At 43.2% G+C, this 19,571-nt stretch overlaps 1 long non-coding RNA gene across 10 annotated transcripts in view; it reads left to right on the top strand.

Annotated features, from left to right (window-relative positions):
- LOC109256177 (uncharacterized) overlaps positions 1 to 19,571 on the top strand; it is a 267,030-nt gene that overhangs the window by 157,461 nt on the left and 89,998 nt on the right. For all 10 annotated transcript variants that reach the window (XR_008418351.1, XR_008418348.1, XR_008418347.1 and 7 more), the window contains exon 3: positions 3,604 to 3,835. This is a non-coding gene — a long non-coding RNA (uncharacterized LOC109256177). The remainder of the gene's footprint in view (positions 1 to 3,603; positions 3,836 to 19,571) is intronic.

Genomic DNA, 19,571 nt, shown 5'->3' with positions numbered 1-19,571 from the left:
GGAACAGAGAAAGTAACTCCAGAGGCGATGATTATTGAGTTTGTGTTCTTTTGACACACACGCTGTGATCTAAAATCAAATAGGATAAATTTTAAGAACCATCTGTCTTCAAAATGTCTGTTCGATATATGCTGCATTTTTACAGATAATAAGGTGGTAAATTAGGATATGCCATCTATTGGAGATGTACGTTTACAGTATTAGTGTCTGAAGTCTGGATTAACTGTTCTGAAGAATTCTGTGGTCCTGGGAGAAATTAAATGTTTGTGTACAGTTTTTCTCACATTAAGCATTTGACTAACCATGTGTTGTATATGTAACGTATAACCCCTCAGGTAATAAAATTTATTTTAAAAAGAAATAAATTAAAACTTTTCTTAGACCAGTCAAACCTTAATAGTAACCGCACTATTTGCTGACATTTGTAATCAAGTGTTAAAAATATAAACTTCAAGAAATCAACAATTTATAATATGTTTTACCCATTTGGAAAACAGACTGTATCAAATGTGAACACATATTAATCATACGGCCGTGTAATGCCAATCCTAGGTATCCACCACAAACGTGACAACATATGTCTACCCAAGATGTGCCCATGAATTCATAGTATTTTTATTCAAAATAGCACACACAAAAAAATTGGAAGCAAGCCATATGTTCGTCAAGAACTGAATGCATACACATATTTTGTTTACCCATTTATACAATGAACAGTATTCACTAATCAAAGGAACATAGCACTAGTAAGTGCAACAACAGAGATGAGTTTTGGAAACTAGGCTGACTGAAAGAAGTCAGGCACCGACGTCTACCTACACTCATGCTGCCATTTACATGAAATTCTAGAGAAGACAAAGCTACAGGACTGTCCATGCTGTCCATGTTGGCCCAGGGCCGGGAGTAATGTGGAAGGGTTGGCCACAAAGGGCTAGAGGAACTTGTTAGCATGCTTATGTCTTCATTGTGGCAGTAGTTACCCCCAATTATACAATTAACAGAAGTTTACACACTTTAAAAAGGGGAGGATTATTGTACGTCCACTGTACCTCAGTAAAGCTGGAAAGTATGTTACTTTGTATACTAAACTGTCATGGTTGACTTGGTGTATTCTCTCACCTATCTGCCATCTATCATCTGCCATATATCCTCAACCAACTGTGTTTATCATCTGTCTATTATCTGCCTATTTATCCATCCACCCATCCATCCATCCATCCATCCATCCATCCATCCATCCATCTGCCCACCCATCCATCCTGTCTGTCTATCTATCTATCTATCTATCTATCTATCTATCCACCATCTACCTATCATTGTTGAGCCAAATGTCACCAATGACACATAACAGGAATCTGCTGTAGTCCCATACCAAAGAGATTCAGGCAGGTTGCTGGCAAAAGCCTGGAAAATCTTAACTCCAACCTTGATCTACTTCAATCTCTTTGGAAACAAAGACACTAAATCACCTCCTCGGCTCGTCCAGTTAGTTGTCTGAGTGTTCTCTGCAACTGCTCTTCATATGACAGACTTCAAGAAAGGACTGAGGTCCTCATGGCAGGCAAGGTTGGAGGACTTGTGACGACCCATTTTCCAGACAGGTCATATCTTCTACATCTTGTTCTTCTCTTTTGAGCAGGTAAGAACCTTGTGGCTGAGCTCTGAAATGCACATATTTATCCAATTTAGCTTATTTGTCTTTTATGTAGGGGGAAACAGGCCCCAACAGACAGAGGAACGTGCCTAACATCACTTACCTAGCAATGGTCAGGACTCAGTTGAATTAAACCCCAACACAATAAGGTGGGATATAAAATGGCATCCATTACATAACACATAAATGCCCCAAAATGCATTAACGGTGTCCATTTCATACCTATTTTCTGTATATTGCTAGCAAACATTTTATTCCACCAGAGACCATTACTGATATATATTTGTAGCATCTCCTCTTGAAAAATGCATTGCATTTCCATCTAGAATATGAAAAAATGCTATTAATAATTGATGCTATTTTATAGTACAATTTTATTCCACACCCAAGCTCTGTTGGCCTTACCATAGCTATCTAGGTGGATTCTTTTTTCTTTCCTTTCCTTTCCTTTCCTTTCCTTTCCTTTCCTTTCCTTTCCTTTCCTTTCCTTTCCTTTCCTTCTTTTCTTTTTCATAATCCAGGAGTTTTAGTGGTTGCTTCTGGAGCTTGTTGGTGTGAAACCTTGTTTCTGTAGGAAATCAGCAATAATATCCTTTCCCTCTAAATTTTCACCACCATCCATTCACGTGTTCTGAGTTAAATTGTACAGGTAAGACATAAATCTTAGTTATAATTTGTGTAGAGATCTATTACATATATTTAAAGAAAAATAATCACTTAAATTATTCCACATTGATCTCTTCCCACAAATAGGATTTAAACGTGTATGCAGATTTAATCAAACATTGATTGAAACTTGAATTGATTCTCTAAAATAAGGCTAAGAGGTTTTTTTTTTTTAACATTTTAGTGTACCTTGAGATCATTCCTCGAAATCTTTGAAGCACCCATTGTTCACCACCTGAAATTTAACTATTGGCATTTATTCTTAAGGGATTATGTTACTAGGCAAATAATTCTTCAATGGGCAAATCTTTAAGTTAATATGCTTTATTGTGAATTACCCAATCTAGCATTCAGCTGGCAGGTTCTCTATAAGTAAATAGTGGGCAGCATTGTAAGGCAGTGAATTCTGGACATTGGGAGAACCCAGTACAAGCAACAAGGATGCTTAAAACAAGACAGAGTAAAAGACACCTAGGGATTTCCCCATCCGTCTGTATTTGATGAATTTCTTGCAAGTGTGGCAAGGTATTATTGCACAGTCTTGGGAACAGTGAAGCTTTGGACAGGTGGCCATGCAGACGCTTCTGTGAGCGACCATCCCCTTCTCCACAGCTAAGTCAGCAAAGATGTACGTGTCTCGCCTCCTCCATTGTGGGTTGAAAGCTGGCAAGGAGACCCTGCGCGTTGCGCTCACTCAGAATTCAGGGATATAATCACATAGCTGTGGGTCTCACAAGGTCAGTGCTGTGCCTTGGCCGGAGAGTTTAGCAACAACAGGCTAACTGTTGAAAGCATCAGTGACCTTTTTCCAGTGGCTGCTCTAAGAGAAGCCTGGAGAAGCAAGAGAGGAATGAGAATTGAAGATGTGTCTTTAGAGAAGCATTAAGTGATGGGGATGCAGAGGTGGGGTTTGGGAGAGCTCCAAACACTTGAATATGTTCTGGGTCCAGCTCACCAATTTCACAGGAATTACAGCCTTCATTCTATTCTGTAATAAGATCTTCCTTTCTCCTTTTTCCCCCTTTTCACTACATACTTGACTTCAACACAACAGGATTGAGGTTATTTGTAGAGAGATGCACTCGTTTTTTTATTAAGTCTCACTTTTTAAAGTATTTTTGTGTGCATTTCGATGGGGACATAGCACCAAGTTTCCTTATTTTTCACTTTGCTGTTTGCTGTGTTGGTTGAATTAGGTTCATTAGTTTTGTTAGAAATCGTCAACAGGAGAGATGGACTGGGGTTTTTTTTTTTTTAATGTTTTCAATGTTTATTTATTTTAGAGAGACAGCGTATCAGTGGGAGACATGCAGAGAGAGAGGGAGACACCAAGTCAGAAGCAGGCTCCAGGCTCTGAGCTGTCAGCACCAAGCCCGACGCGGGGCTCGAACTCACAGACCTTGAGATCGTGACCTGAGCCGAAGTCGGTCGCTTAACTGACCGAGTCACCCAGGCGCCCCAGGATTCTTTTTTCTTATTGGAATTTTTACCCATCAGCTGGATGACAGTGTTCAGGTAGGTGACTATTGGTTCATCGCATGGCTGTGATAGCTTACTTGTCCTAGGCGCGTGGAATGTGTAGGATTATGACATTTTATGTGCATATGTGTGTGCACGTGCTCGCGTGCACATTTTCCTTGTAAGATTGCGTAACAGAAGGGTCAACCCTTTATCTTCTCCATGTTCCAAAAGATTCCTCTTTGTTTCCACTTCTATGTAACCATCCAAATGGAACTGATTCCCGAGCATGATGAAAGGGGAAAAAAAACCAAAAACATTTTCAAGCACACAGGAACAAACCTTTTGAAACAGGAGGAGAAGGGCACGTGTGTTTCAACAGGCCACGTGGAATACAGTTTACTCAGTAATTACGACCACGATAGCTGTTTATTTTTTCCACTCTGCGGCATTTCTCCCTCTTCTGCCCATAAGCTCCGTGTCTGCGGATGTGCAAGTTAAATTCTGGCCCGTAAATCCTATGAACAGGAGTCATGAAAATTTATGGTAAGAGGTACAGTTCTCCTTTTTCCTGGGAGTCCTGCAGGCGATCCCTTATCTGGGTTATGCAGAGCAGGGAGTGTTTCGGGGCCGGCGATCACGTGTGTTGTGGTTAACCGTGTAGCTAGAACATTCTGGTGCATCGGAAGAAGGCCGGCAGGTGTGAAGTTCCTTGAGAGGGACTTCTCTGAAGGTCCTGCAGTCCACGATGGTAGAGATACGGATGTTGAAATGGAAGTAGGCGTAGACACAGGCGTAGAGATGTATGTGACCGTGTGGACATCCAGACAGTCTGGTGCCCCCTTCTCCCCGCTGTCCCACTTCTCGGTCTTCGCACGCGTGGTTGCTGCTAACTTGTGCGGACACCCTTTCCCTCCTTGCTCCCGATGTCAGAGCGGTGGGAGCCTGGCAGCAGGAATAACCCTGATGGTGACGGTGCCCTGTCGTGCAGCACATCACATTCGTGGAAGATGTGGAAGGGGGACCCTGCCTTTCAGTCACAGCTCACTGGAGACACTCTGTCGACCATACAGGTTACTCTTCTTTACCAACTTTTAGTACTTTTTCTTATGGAGTTGAGTTTTAGTTTTTTTCTCCCCTTTGAGACTTTCATAACAATGTTTAGGGTAGTCTCAACAATGAAGAGATTTCCTCTGATGATCAGATTTCCTCTGATGAGCAGGTTAACACCATTAATGACCAAGTGTTGGAGCAGTGCTTTGCAAACATTGTGTGAGTGTGTGTGTGTGTGTGTGTGTAAGTGCGTGCAACACGCACATTGCAACTCTACTTCCCCTGAATCTTACAAGGTGACAGAGCATAAGACAATAGACTGCAGTCAATTGTATAATGTTCTCTTGGGCGTCTTGTAACAAACACAGCTTCGGTTTCCACAGGTCTTGGGTGTTGGGGGGCTGAGTGTCTCATCTCCCATAAGATGGTGATGCTGGGAGGGGCGCCTGGGTGGCTCAGTACGTTGAGCATCAGACTTGGGCTCAGGCCATGATCTCGCAGTTTGTGAGTTCGAGCCCCGTGTCGGGCTCTGTGCTGATGGGTCTGGAGCCTGCTTTGGATTCTGTGTCTCCCTCTCTTTCTGCCCCTCTCTCCACTCATGCTCTGTCTCTCTCTCTCTCTCAAGAATAAAAAAACATTAAAAAGAAAGATGCTAATACTGTGTAGCAAGGGAAACGTGGGCCAGCGAATCACAGCGTAGAGACCAATTGGGGCCCACCTGATGTGTGTGTTCATAAAGTTTTATTGGCACACAGCCATGCCCATTCTTTTATGTATTTCTGTGGCTGCCGTCCTGCTGCAATGCCAGAGTCGAGCAGTCGTCACCCAGACCGTACAACCGGCAGTCATTATGTGCAGTGTTTGGCACTTTGCAGAAAATGTTGGCCATCCCCTAGGTTAGGAATTCACTTCTTTATTAAAGTGGGATATACGCTTCCCTGTATTAAATTAAATTTCCTAACATCGCTTCAAGAGGCATCCGCCATTATCCTTTCCACTTTCTATTTCATTGTGTTAGTTGATGGTATGGTACACGTTTCGTGTGTCCATTTACTTCAGATCCTGTTACTTGCCTGATAGAGCCTTTGCTCTCTCTCCCTGGTGAGGGATGTGCATTTAGCTCTTGATAGGTTTTATGCTGTTGCCTCTGGCAGTGGAGGTGGATGCCAGCTTCCAGACTCTTCATTCCTCTCAGATGCTGCCATGTGGCCAAATCAAGTCTGCCTGCCCGCTGGTCTCACTTGGAAGCAACCCCTTCCAATGTTGCTGATCTAATCTAGCTGGCACAAGGGGATGAGTTTGATTGGGGATCGCTGACCCCACATTCTCCTCTTGGGTTATAGCCCGAGCCCCCATAGCCAACATTTTATTTTCTCCTTGATAACTGCCTGGTGCCCTGTTCCCAAGGCTTTTGCTCCTTTATCCTGGAAGATTTCCTGGAGTGCCCCGCACTGTGGGGCCTCCTCCAACATCTGGCTTCCCTCGACCTGTCTCTTGTCTGATCTTAGAGGTGACCCTTGCGTCTGGGCTGCTGAGAAACCCCCACCCTGACTATCGGTATTGCTGTAGGCACACACACGTTTGCATTTGTCTGTTTCTAACACATCTGGGCGTGTGGCTCAGCCGTTTCTTCAGTTTTGGTCACCCTTCCAAAATGGAGAACAAATGCGTTCATACTCGAACATGATCAACTCCGTGCATTCTAATACAGTCATCCCGTTTGCCTCTAATCCTGGTAGCATCCTCTAGATGGACAGTCTTTTGGGGTAGCGTTTACTTTATGCGGAAAGCTTGGTAACGGACAGATATTGCCACAAGATAGCTGATAGAAATCTTTCGGTTTGCGTTAACTAACGGATTACAAAAGGGAGGTTCCTTTTCTTTGCCTGAAATCTCCGAGGTGCCCCAGGAAGGTCAAATCCTATGAGCATTACACATTTCTCAGAGCGTCGAAATTAATGGGGCATTCGGACTTTTCTGCCTGCCTCATCTATGTGCTATTCACTGGACCACAACAGCCACCTTTGAATTGGTGTAAAGGCGTAGGTGTTTACCCAAACAGGATGGCAGGTCGCCAGTATAAACACAAACACAGACAGATTTTATGAGGTGGAAAGCAGTCTGTTCCAGCCAGGTATCTTCACAGATTGAAACCAAGAGTTTCTGTCCAGAAGGACTACAGCAAAATCTCTCCTTCTACATATTCTTGCCCAGGTTAAGGTCAAGCTCCTTGCTGATCTCATCCGTCATGTATATTTCTTTTCCTTCAAGAAGGATTTTGTATAAAATAGTCTCTTTCACAAATATCAGCTTTCACTTATGGAACGTCCCCTTCATCACAAAACCACTGGGGTTCTGCGTGGCTACATGATGGTTGAAGACGGGAGATTTGGTCTAAAGCAGTATTTGGGGAACTTGAGACGTCATTGGCTTCTGTGTGCACATATATGTACCTTCTGTGCCTACTTCTCACGACCGTAGGAAGGAAATCGGAGAGGGTGCGTCCCCGAATTCTGCATAAACATAAACATGTCCTACAAAGTCCGGGACCTGTATTTAAAAGAAGCCGAGTCTCTCAAATTTCTGTAATGGATGTGTTCTCCAAAGAGAGTTTTTGGTGCTTTTGATTGAGGAAGAGGAAGGAGAAAATACACACACACACACACACACACACACACACACACACACACACTGCTATGGATAGAGACAAATTTAAAACCAGATCAAGATGCCAAGAATGCTTCACCAAAAAGAAAGGAGTATCTTCTTTTTAAGGAACACATTTAACCGATTTCCAAAGTAGACAATGCAATTGCTTCTGTTCCTAATTTCTTGAACTGGGTTCTCCTGGACTCAGGGTGTGGAAATCAGGGTGTGGACTAAAGGAAGGCAGAATGCAAGTCTTGTGAAGTTGCCCCCGCCATGATGATTTCCACCCATATAGGAAAACATAGGATGGCTCTCCTTTAGAACATAGAGGGTCTCATGGACCCAACATGACAGGCTCCCTTTCCAAACTCAAATTAATATGGCAGTAGACAATGACCGTTCCATTGAAGAGACCAACAGGCTTATTGAAAGGGATTAAAACTCAGGACCCAGAAATATTAGTTAATGCTTACAAGTACTAGTGCTTTATTAACAAAGAATACAGAGTAAATCCCTCTTTTTTTTTTTGCCTCCAGTAAATTTTCAAGACTCCTTTATATCTAGCCACATCTTACTGTGTCTGTTAACATTCATTCATCTGCAATATTGGAAGCCTCATTAATTATTAAAAACAAGCAAACAAAGACAGATTGAAAGGTGCACCATAGCACTGGCTTTTAGCCTCAATTCAATAGATTTCTGTTGAATAAATATTGGTAATTCTATAAACACCTTCACAAATTGTTACGGTCTTCATTAGCAAATGAACTTTGTCTTGTGTACATGTTAAATAATTTCATTTGGAGATAATTGGTTGTAAGGTGTTTTAAATTACACTCTTTGAGAAAAGAGGGTCAATTTCAATTTAAAGAAACTGTAAAAGAGTTTCAGACTGTGCCAGGGCGTGACGTTCATGTCGTAAATCAAACCTCATTTTCTGCGCAGAATTACTAATTTATTTTGCTTGGATCCTAATGCTCATTTGATCACAAATAGATATGGATGTACAATAAGATAAGCCCACAGACACCTAATTTGCAATTTTGGACATTTAACAGTTTTTAAAACGTTTTACATTGCGAATCTCCCTTCCTTAGTACCCACAACGCTTTGATTTGTAGCTGCATTTAAGAGGCATGGGGAATTTGGCCTGAGAAGTCTACATTTTGAGGATTTTCATGTTGCTTAGTTTGATTGTTATAAAGCGGAAATCATCCAACCTCCCCCCCTTCTAACCCTCTCAACCTGTTCCAAATCCCTCCACCTCAAGGAAGTTGCCCAGAAATCATTGACTGAAATGGCCAGCATAAGGGGGAGTAATGGATTGCATTCAATAATTTCTATCATTCTGAAGACCTTTATTTGATGTGAATAATATTATTTCATCTAAATTGTTTACTTGTGAACATAGAAACCTTCTAATAATATTGAGACATCCAAGGAAATACGAAAATTGTGCCTCAAATGTAGAGATATTTTTCTCCCATAGCAAATCATGTTTTCCTAATCCTAACCTTTAGCAAATTGGCAATGATTCCCAGTAAATTACTGAATTTTATCTGATGTTTGAAAGGAAGAGTTTTCCTGGGTAAATACTCCCATTGTTACATACTTCTGAAGAGAATTTTTTTTTAGTTTTTATTTATTGATTTTGAGAGTGTGAGAGAGCATAAGCCAGGGCTGGGCAGAAAGAGAGGGAGAGAGAGAGAAAGAGGGAGAGACAGAGACAGAGAATCCCAAGCGGGCTCCACAGTCAGCATAGAGCACCTTGTGGGGCTAGAACTCAGGATGGGAAGGTATTGCACACAGAATATAAAATGGAGCAGGAAGTGGTTGGGATTCCCAGAACGAGGCTGTCACCAGGACCAGAAGCGCTGGGATATTGAATCTACCGGTGCCATTATATCAAATGCTATCATGACTAGTTGGGATGCACTCACGTGATATCCTTACATCTTCAAATAATGATATCCCAGAATCGTGTGTTTATTCCCTCCAGTAAGGTCTTTCATATTCTTCTCCAATTTCTGTTTCCCCCACCGCAGATAGTAGATTGTGTGTGTGTGTGTGTGTGTGTGTGTGTGTGTGAATGTGTGTCTGTGCATGCCCATGTGTACCCTTGAAGATGTATTATCTCTAGGGGCGTAGACGTAATTGCTTCTGATACAACAATTGAATTGAAAAGTAATAAAACTTGGTACCTCAGAACCAAGGCAGATTAATCCATCAGCCCTAAAATAGCATTCAGTATTCTCTTCTCTGTGCCAAACAGAATGGGAGACACACAGTGGACACTCCAACTGGCTCATGAGAAATGACAGGCATTTGCTGATGACAAAATAACAATCCCGGACTGAGTGAAATGTCCCCTCCTAGAGCGAATATGCATAATCTCTGGTCACGACCTCCGTCCGAAGCCTCAGGACAAATGTATGCATCCATTTGAATGTTAGCGACCCAACGGAGCCTCCATTGAGCTTGCCAGAAGCTGGCAGCTTCCTGGAATGTCCCCTGACTGGGTAGTGTCCCCCTGAGAGGACTTGCTAATTTCTGAGAAGGCATCTCGGTCCCAGAATGTACGGTGATCTGGAAGATGTTCCAGATTAGTCCTAAGCGCAGGGGTGGGGGGAGATTAAGTGGACTTTTTACTCGGATCTAGAATATCCCAATCGTAGTCTTTGGCAACTGCTGCCTCTCTTTCTCCCCAGGACCTCCACTCTTCTCCTCCAAGTCAACAGGAGGCTGAGCTAAGTTTTGAACCTTCTTCAGCTCTCTAGTGTACGTGCCTGGGGCTGATGGTAAAAGCATAGCTCATATAATGAGCCAGCCTCACATTGGTCTTGCAACCAACATCAATACCCTCACCAACAACCAGAGACTTTCAAACTGCACTTGCTACTTAAAATAATTGTTTCACTTGTAACCCCTGTGCGTAGACACTTCAGATACCTTTCACTCCCAGCTGAGGCAGGAAGGAAAGTGTGTTCCCAGACTGGGTGCAAAGATATTTATGTTGATGTTTTTAAGTGACCATCTGTTACCTTTGATTTGATGCGTACCTGATTCACACTTCCTTTTCTTCTAACCTGCCACATTCTAAAAATATCTGTGCAAAATACTCAGTACACAAGTTTGTTTAAAGATACCACAGATAACACCATCGAGGAAAATATGGGGGAAAAAAAGTCTGTACAGTATTGGTCAAACAATCTTCTAATTACTAGCTAGATGACTAATTAAATTACATCAGCTCAGTAGTTTTAATAACCAATTCCTGTACGAAAGGAAACATGTAGACATCACAGAAATTCGTATTGTCTGTTAGTTTCCAGTTTTCAAAACTGGGATGCATATTTTGAAAATATCAAGTTCAGAAAATATTCACCAACACCCAAGTTAAATATAATGTCCATACAGTCTGGCTTCAGAATTTTTTTCCCAAAGGCTTTTTTCAGCTGATCAGTCCTTATTCTATTCTATTCTATTCTATTCTATTCTATTCTATTCTATTCTATTCTATTCTAATCCATTCCATTCCATTCCATTCCATTCCATTCCATTCCATTCCATTCCATTCCATTCCATTCCATTCCATTCCATTCCATTCTTCTTTTCATTTCCAAACATTTCGTTTAGGGAGGCCTGTTTAGCCATGGGAATGCATTCAGCACTGATGAGGCAACCTTTCCTTACTTTTTGAAACAAGCTTTCTGACGGATGTAATCATACAATACTAGAGACTTCATGATTCGCCTGACGCAGATGTATGTCACCTGTGTGCTGGTGGCATGTGTTAGGGCTGGGGACAGAGAACGTACTGTCCCCTGTGTACTTCTGTTGACGTAGGAAGTGTATGTATTCCTGAGGTCCAACCATTCATCATTTGTGTTCCCAACACTATAAACAAAATGCTGTATCAAGAATCTGAAATAAGGAGGGACGCCTCGGTGGCTCAGTCGGTTAAGCATCTGACTTCTGCTCAGATTATGATCTCGCGGTTCATGTGTTTGAGCCCCCTTGTATTGTTAGACAGTTGACTCGAGAAATACTAGCCATACAGCCCCACTTCTTTCTATCTCGTCTCCTCATCTGTTAGTCAGTATTGCCGGAGACCTACCTCTTCTTCCAATTTGTTACAAAGAACAACTCTTGCTTACGTTGAATTTCCCAGTCCTACGGTTATAATCTCTACTGTCTGTTTCTTCTCTTACTTGGTTATCTTTCCCTTTACATCCCTGGGGTTTGTGCTACTGTTCTTATCTGTTTGTTAGATACTGTTGTTATCTTTATGGGAAATACTTCATTGTTTTCAAGATAGTGTGTTTTCTCACGTAAATTTTCAGGACGTGATATCCCCCCATGACTCAGTCTATTTCAACATAGTATTTTGGTAGGTGGGACAACGAATACCACTTATTTCTAATAATACTTTGGATTTCTGGTTATAATGCCTCCTGTAACCCAGCGCTGATTTACGTAACCCATGTTTGTATGTTTGATTAAATAGGCAAGAATTCATTACCTACCTTCTCATTAATGTATACATTAGTGTCCATCCATGTCAATAGAATATGGAGGAAATGGTAGACAGAAGCGTGGTCTCCAGGCACTTTATCTTTGGCGTTTCTTGAGCGTTCTTATGACTTAATATGTGGTCAACTATTACAATGGTCTGTAGGCGCTTAGGGAAAGATGTGTATTTTGAACGGTCTCCCTGACACCCACACTCTCTTTGGGACATTTTTCTGCACCACTTCCAAATTGTTTTCAGAACTGCACACTCTTCCAAAGCTGCAGACCTCCCGACCTCCGCAGGCCGCCGGGGTGTGTGAGGACATCAAGGTGTATGGGTGGGGGCCGGAATTCACAGGGGCAGGACGGGGGCCAGCACGGTGCCTGCCCTCTTCATTCCCAAATGGGCAGTTTTGAGATGCAGCTCAACTGCCATCGGAGGGGTCCGCCCAACACCTGTTTTTCTCAGCTTCTCACAAGGTCAACCCTCCTTGCCGCCTTTCTGTGGCTCAGGAGAGGAGCCGCCTCAGAAGACTGAGGCCACAGTAGTGGACAAATAAAACAAAAGCTCGTGTCGCCCCACAGTTCAATGTCACAGACGTGCGTCGCTGCCCGAGGCTCATGCAGCCATCACCTTCTGCAGCCCGCCTGCTGATGAACCTGCTCAAACGGCCCCAGCTCCACATGGGCCGGCTCTGTCTGCTTTGTTCCTTGCTGTCCCTTGCCATTCTTCAAGGATCCGTGTCGGCAGAGGCAGCTGGTGGCTTTAGGAGGGGACCTGCATCATAATTCAGGGCACACACAGCTCTCTGGATGGACAGTTCTCTCCACGCCTGTGTGTACGTGCACCTATGTGATTTATCTTCCTGGTGCCCACCTGCCAGAGTCCCCCAAGCAGGGCGTCCAGAAGAGTCCCAGGGTGTCAGTCAGCCCCCTCGTCCCTGTCCCCTCTGGGCTGATTCCACACCTACTGGTGTCAAAGACCTACCTATTCACTGACCCTCTCCCATTGTAAGCCTTAAGGGCAACTAAACCCTGCCATCATAAAACGTGTTAGACAGCACGAGGACCTGTTTTGAAACAACACCAAGAAGAATCTCCCTCCTGCCCACCCCGTGGCAGCGATCTGGGGGAAAGATGGGCACGCTGTGTGCCGCAAGCATTTTACGGTCAGAATTGAGTCGGCTCGTCATGAAGGGCCAGTGGGTAGTCCTGAAAATGAAGCTGCTTACTTTACAGACTTGAGAATGCAAAGTGTCTCCTTGATAACATGCCGTTTTCGTTTCCCCGGAACCACATGTGTAATTAGCTGGCGGCACAATGAGGACCTTATGTTGTCCTAACCTTTTCTTCCTTACCCGTTCTCCGGCTTTTAAACATGCTTTTTACCTTTTCTATCTGAAGCCAGAAAAGCCACAACATCCCAAAGGGAAGAATGCCGAAACCTGACCAGTGTAGAAGGGCGTCGTCAGAAACAAAATGGGGAGTTGCGTGAGATAAATCATGAGTAAATTTATGTTAATATTTTTATAATTAAAAAACCAAAGCTGAGTGACTATCAAATCAGTTCCAAATAATTACTTGCAAGTATATTATATGAACACACGTGTAAATTATCGTGATGTTTTCAGCCAACACTAGATCGTTACTGTTCAGTCATAAAACTAAGATATAGTGTAGAAATAACTCAGATGCAAAATATTATACGGGAATCTATTTTGTAATTCCCAATTTGTCTTGCTCTTGTTTGGTTGATACAACCTCCACGATCGAACTCTGAAATAGGCCCTATGATTTCAGAGCTGAACTCTCCGGATGTAAGGTCTCCATTTAAAATCCTGGGTGACCAGTTTCACTGGGAAACTAATTTATTGATTTTCGTTTTTTTCTGCATATAAATGATATCCTAAAAAAAAATCTTGGATGATTTTTTAAGTAGCTTTATTTTAAGTAGACTGACACATGCAAATGCATGTTCTCCGCCATATTGGTTCCTGGTGGAAGTTGGAACCTCTTTGCATTGATTCTGTCAAGATTCCAAAAATACGGAAGTCTTCTCCAGGAACTACAGGGCATTTTCATAAATCTGTCTTCTACCCACCGTCCTTGTTTGGATGTCATTTTGGCCATACAATTACATTATGGAAAGAAAAGTCTTCCTCCTCGCTTTCCATATTCACCCAGGCCGCATCTAGACTCTCACTCAGCATCTTCCTTCTGGAAAATTGTAAAATAAAGTTGCAGTCCTAGGTCTTCTGATCCATGATCTTTCCCAATATGGTGCCCATCATGGCCTTGAAAAGCCAGAGACAGATTCCTGGAAGAGGCACCGTAGTGATGAGCTAGAGGGAGTTTAGCTTTATTGTTCTTGTGTCTAAACTTCAAGGTATCTGCTCTTCCAGTGGTTTGGGGACCGAGAGGCACATTTCGCATCATTTTCACCAGCAAGGTCCCCTGCATCCAAATTCTACACTCTGAGTGTCTTGTTTCCACCCAGGTGCCACCTACCTCCCCAAAGCCCATTCATCTAACACAAAGACACTAAATGTTTATTCTGACTGTGCCAAGGGATGGGGAAACCAAGTAGAAAAAAGATGAGGGTGAGTTTCTTCTTCAGCAGCTCACAGTAGCTGAGTTGTGAGGTCACACTGAAGGGTATTGTGGCGTGTACAGTGGGTCCTTCGTGTCCATGAGCCATACAAGCTCAGTGGCGGTGACGATGGCTGGACCATGGCAGAACTCACTGGGACGTGACAGTTGGGATGGGCTGCTACATGAATGCTGCTTACATCCCTCGTTCTACTGAGTGCATGCAAGTTCCAGATCTCCTCACATGCCCGCCCAGGATAGCCTGTCCCCTGTGTCCCTCTGGCTAGAGCTCAGAACACAGGGTGAGGCTCACCGTCTACACTGTGGTGCCTACCTTTCGCTTTGCCATATTAAGCATATGAATGTGACTGTGCTGGTCAGCCAACAAAGTCTAGCCATGGCTGAAGCAAAATCCTTACTGCTTATTAAAGCAAAACACAACATTTTATATGCCTGTTCATAAAGCCATACACCCCAAAGACAAAAGAAAAACAGAATTAGCCATTATGTATGGGTTGTATTTTTTCAGTAGGTAAAGTCCCCCATTGACCTACGATTGCTAACACCCTAGAATAGGGGACAAATTGAGCACTATGTAATCACTAAGAGGTGATATGCTTCATAATAAAGTCTCTTATTCTTTGCTTTTTCAAAGTAAAACCAAGTAAAAGAGGGCCATCCGTTTACAAGATTTGGAGATAATTACAATGGAGGTGCTTTTGGGAAATGCTTAAAGTTTTTAAATTTTTTAAAAAATGTTTGTTTTACTGTTTATTTTTGAGAGAGAGAGAGGGAGAATGAGTGTGTGAGCTGGGGAGGGGCAGACACAGAGGGAGACACAGAATCGGAAGCAGGCTCCAGGCTCTGAGCTGTCAGCGCAGACCCCGACGCGGGACTCGAACCCACGGACTGTGAGATCATGACCTGAGCTGAAGTTGGATGCTTAACTGAGCCACCCCGGCACCCCAGGGAAATGCTTAAAATTATTTCCAACGTAGAAGGGCAAATACTCAAGAACAGTTACACCAATGCGTCATTCAGAATACTGGTGGGGGTGACTAATTTGCGTTTCTGTGATTTTTATACATAGATTTTCTGCTACTAGAATTTAAGGCGTAAACACTTTCTACTCTTCTGAAGCTCTCCATTTTCTTGGTCTCCAGTCTTTGCTTTTCCAAACATCGTTCAACAGAGAAGCACCAAATACAAACGGCAAATAGACATGTGTAACACGAGCCGGGAAAATAGTCTCATGGGATAGCTGGACCCTTCTGAAATGCGTTTCATACGTGTAACATTTTTCGTGATAGGCTGATGCTATAGTGTTGACATCAGTGACTTCAGTGCTACCATTAAATGTAGGATTTTTGTGTTCCCTCTGCATCACTGCTATGTAGAAAGTGCCTGATTTTATTTTGTTTTGTTATTGTTTTAAGTTTATTTATTTATTTTGAGAGAGAGAGAGCAGGGAAGGGCAGAGAGGGAGAATCCCCAGCAGGCTCCGTGCTCTCAGCCCAGAGCCCAACACAGGGCTCCGTCCCATGAACTGTGAGATCGTGATCTGAATCAGAATCAAGAGGTGGCCGCTTAACTGACTACGTCACCCGGGAGCCCCTGAAAGTGCCTGATTTTAAATCATGCAGAGGGATACCCGTAGGTGGACCACATATGAAAGTGCCTGATTTTAAATCATGCCCACATAGGGCAGCTGGAGGAGTCCCTGCTAGAAGTCAGTGTTCTGAGCTCGCCTTGATCACACACATGTAAAGACTCCGAAGTCCCAGGTACCGTTCAATACAAGCCTGCCCCTGGTGTGGGACATTCCAGAACCAAGAAGGGGCCTAATCCCATCTACTTCTGGCAGCAAATCTCTCTAGGAGGACACTCTGAAAACATTGTCACTCACCATGAGGAGTTATCCTGCCTTCCTACGAACGCTCAATCATCTTTGAGATATGCAAAAGGCATCTGAGAATTTTACAAAAACCAATCTTCCATGCCACTTATTTACTCTAAGAAGCCCCCCAAATGTTTTCCAAATGTGCTATCTCTTTTTTTAAAATTTTTTAAAATAATGTTTATTATTAAACATTTAATGTTTTTATTTATTTTTGAGACAGAGAGAGAGCATGAGCAGGGGAGGGGCAGAAAGAGAGGGAGACACAGAATCCAAAGCAGGCTCCAGGCTCCGAGCTGTCAGCACAGAGCCTGACACGGGGCTCAAACTGACGAATCATGAGATCATGACCCGAGCTGAAGTCTGACGCTTAACCGACTGAGCCACCCAGGCGCCCCTAAATGTGCTATTTCTAATTTGAAAGAAACCAATGAGCCAAAATACGTCTAGTCTTCAATGAGAACGCTTATATTGTTGTTTTGTTTCAAATGCAAACTCAGATTTCTATCTCTCCCTCAAGGAAAATTGCATTAGAAACTATGGATCTTCAAATAAAAGATGCTGATTTATTTTGTTTTAAAAAAGAAACCACGGTTTCCTGTGTTGATACTTCATTCCAATTTTCTACCTTCCCTTGGTAGGAAAGGAAGGGGTGAAATGTTGCGTAAGGATTCTAACTCAGCACTGAAATATCCCAATACCAGTCACCCGGTGTTTTGAGCTTGGGGGTGGGGGGGAAAATGTGACCTGCTTATATAATATCCAGATATTGTCTCAGGAATAAGTAGATCAATTACAGTTTCTCAGGGATGTTTCAATTACTTGACTACTTTAGTAAAAACGTTTTTAGCTACCTGATTAATTGCCTGACTTCTGCAAATTGTCTGCCACCATCATGTAAATCACTTGGAACAGGAGGCTGATGCCTTGTCAGGCAGGAGGATTGGAGGTCCGGCTCAGCTTAATGAAAGCCATGTCGATGTGAAATTAAAAAAAAGAGAGAGAGAGAGAGAGACACGAAAAGGGACTGTTTAGCTATAACCTAAGGACAAAGTAAGGTCGAATTGCTGCTTGCATTATTTTGACACATGCAATCCCAAGGCTGGTGCTTTTCACCAACATTGCCATTGCAACCTAAGGGAGTCTGGGAACTGTGTATATTCCACCAGAAGAGGTAGCTCCAGGGAATGTGGATTCCCTTGAAGATTCTGCTTCAGAAAGTCTAGGCTGACAAACAGCAATGTGGTTTTTCTGAAAGCTTCTCAGATGTGTCTACAGATCCATAGGACTTGAGAATCCTCGTGTGCGGTTTTTCCCAAAATGAGATTGTTTTTTGTGAGGGAAAGAGGGAGGAGATGATGCTGTGGGTCTTTGAGGTCGAATACGTTTAAGAGGGTTTTGTTTCAGCTCTCCTTTTTAGACATGGTCTACACTGGTGGACACTGTCCAACACTGAAGCTCCTAGTGGGACGGAGTGGGTGAGCAAATTGAGTTTGTTTAAACCAATATTTCTCACGTGGTAAAACCATAGTAACCCTCGGAGAAAGTCTGTTCACGCAACCACATCATCCCCTGACCTGTAGACCCCAGTGGTTACAAGAGAGTGTGTGACTTCAGGAAGCGTAGGGAAGCCCAGCCCCAAACACCAACATCCTCATGGCGGAGGGGCCCGCCCCTTCACCTGGGCAGATCCCACAGGGGCTAAACAGAGAGACCATCACAAGAGTTAATCCTTTTGTGTTTGGATTTTTGGGTTTTCATTCACGTTGGTGGTCTCTGTTGCTTGGCCGTGATAGTTCCCCAAGTAGCCCCTCATTAAGTGGCTTTAGCAAAGCCACTAACTCTACTCCTCCTTTGACAGAAAGGAGCTAATGTAGGTGAGTTTCAGGTCTTCACTGAAATGTTTGCGTTTTCGTCCAGATTTAGTGAGATGTAACTAACTCTGTTTCCAGGTATTGGTCCTGCTCAGAGACATAGCACATTTGATACGAGAGTAAAGACCCAGGGAGTTTGTGCCTTGGATGTCTCTTGGACGTTGGATGTCCACTTGCTCCTTTCCTGTGTCTCTGAGAGTCTGTCTCTCCCTTTATGCCCCCTTCTGTATCCCCCCACCTCTCTCTCTTTCCTTATCCTTTTCCTTTCAGTGCAGCTTCTAGATATGTAAACTCTGTGGAGTCTGATGAGTCCTTTCAAACACCCAACGCTTGGGAAATCTTTGCGAACATATAAACACGTTTTGAAATTTTTATCACGTTGTAAAATTTTCATGCACAGCTCCTGTTCTGAAAAGAAAAACAAACAATCCCAAATGTCTCTAAAAGTGAGTAATTTCAGGGACGAGGCTTCTTCCCGAGGCTTGTGCTAACTTGTCTACCAGTAACCCCAACTGAGCAGTGAAACTCCATGTTTCCAAACCCAATGCTGGCTTCTTCGCCATTGCCCGTACCAAGGAGACAAAAGCAATTTCACCGGGTGAAAAAACGGTAGGATTGCATTTCACATAAAATGTCAGATTGGTCTCAGGTAGAAAAGTTATAGTTTTGCTATGTGGCAACCATGAAAATGATCAAGTCAATATAGATCATTTTGGCCGTCAGAAAACTCCTGGGTTCTGGGTTCAGGTTCATTTACATGTTTACTCCAACTGTGAGCAGCTAAGATCAACATCTTTTCAGGAGTGTGGAAGATAAAGATCTTTGCTACTATGAATGCCTACTGATGTCTTTATCTTCCACACTCCTGAAAAGGGCAAGGCTCTAAAATGTGGGCATCGTGGGGAGCCGGAGTGGCTCGGCCGGTTGGGCGTCTGACTTCAGCTCAGGTCATGATCTCACAGTTCACAGGTTCGAGCCCCGCATCAGGCTCTGTGCTAACAGCTCAGAGCCTGGAGCCTGCTTCCGGTTCTGTGTCCCCCTCTCTCTCTGCTCCTCTCCCACTTGTGCTCTGTCTCTCAAAAATAAGTAAATTTTTTAATGAGGACATCGTATTGGCTACCGAAGCCCACGTGACAACAGATTGATGGAAGAGCCTTAAATCGATAACCTTCTCATTTAAGGTCACTTCTGAAGACTACAGATTTCCTCATTCCTGGCT

Source organism: Panthera pardus, unplaced genomic scaffold (genome assembly GCF_024362965.1).
Source record: "Panthera pardus isolate Hobbes unplaced genomic scaffold, ASM2436296v1 HiC_scaffold_27, whole genome shotgun sequence".
NCBI classification, from domain to species: Eukaryota; Metazoa; Chordata; class Mammalia; order Carnivora; family Felidae; genus Panthera; species Panthera pardus.
Note: the sequence above shows the minus strand (reverse complement) of the source record. Positions and strands in the feature narration are given on the sequence as shown.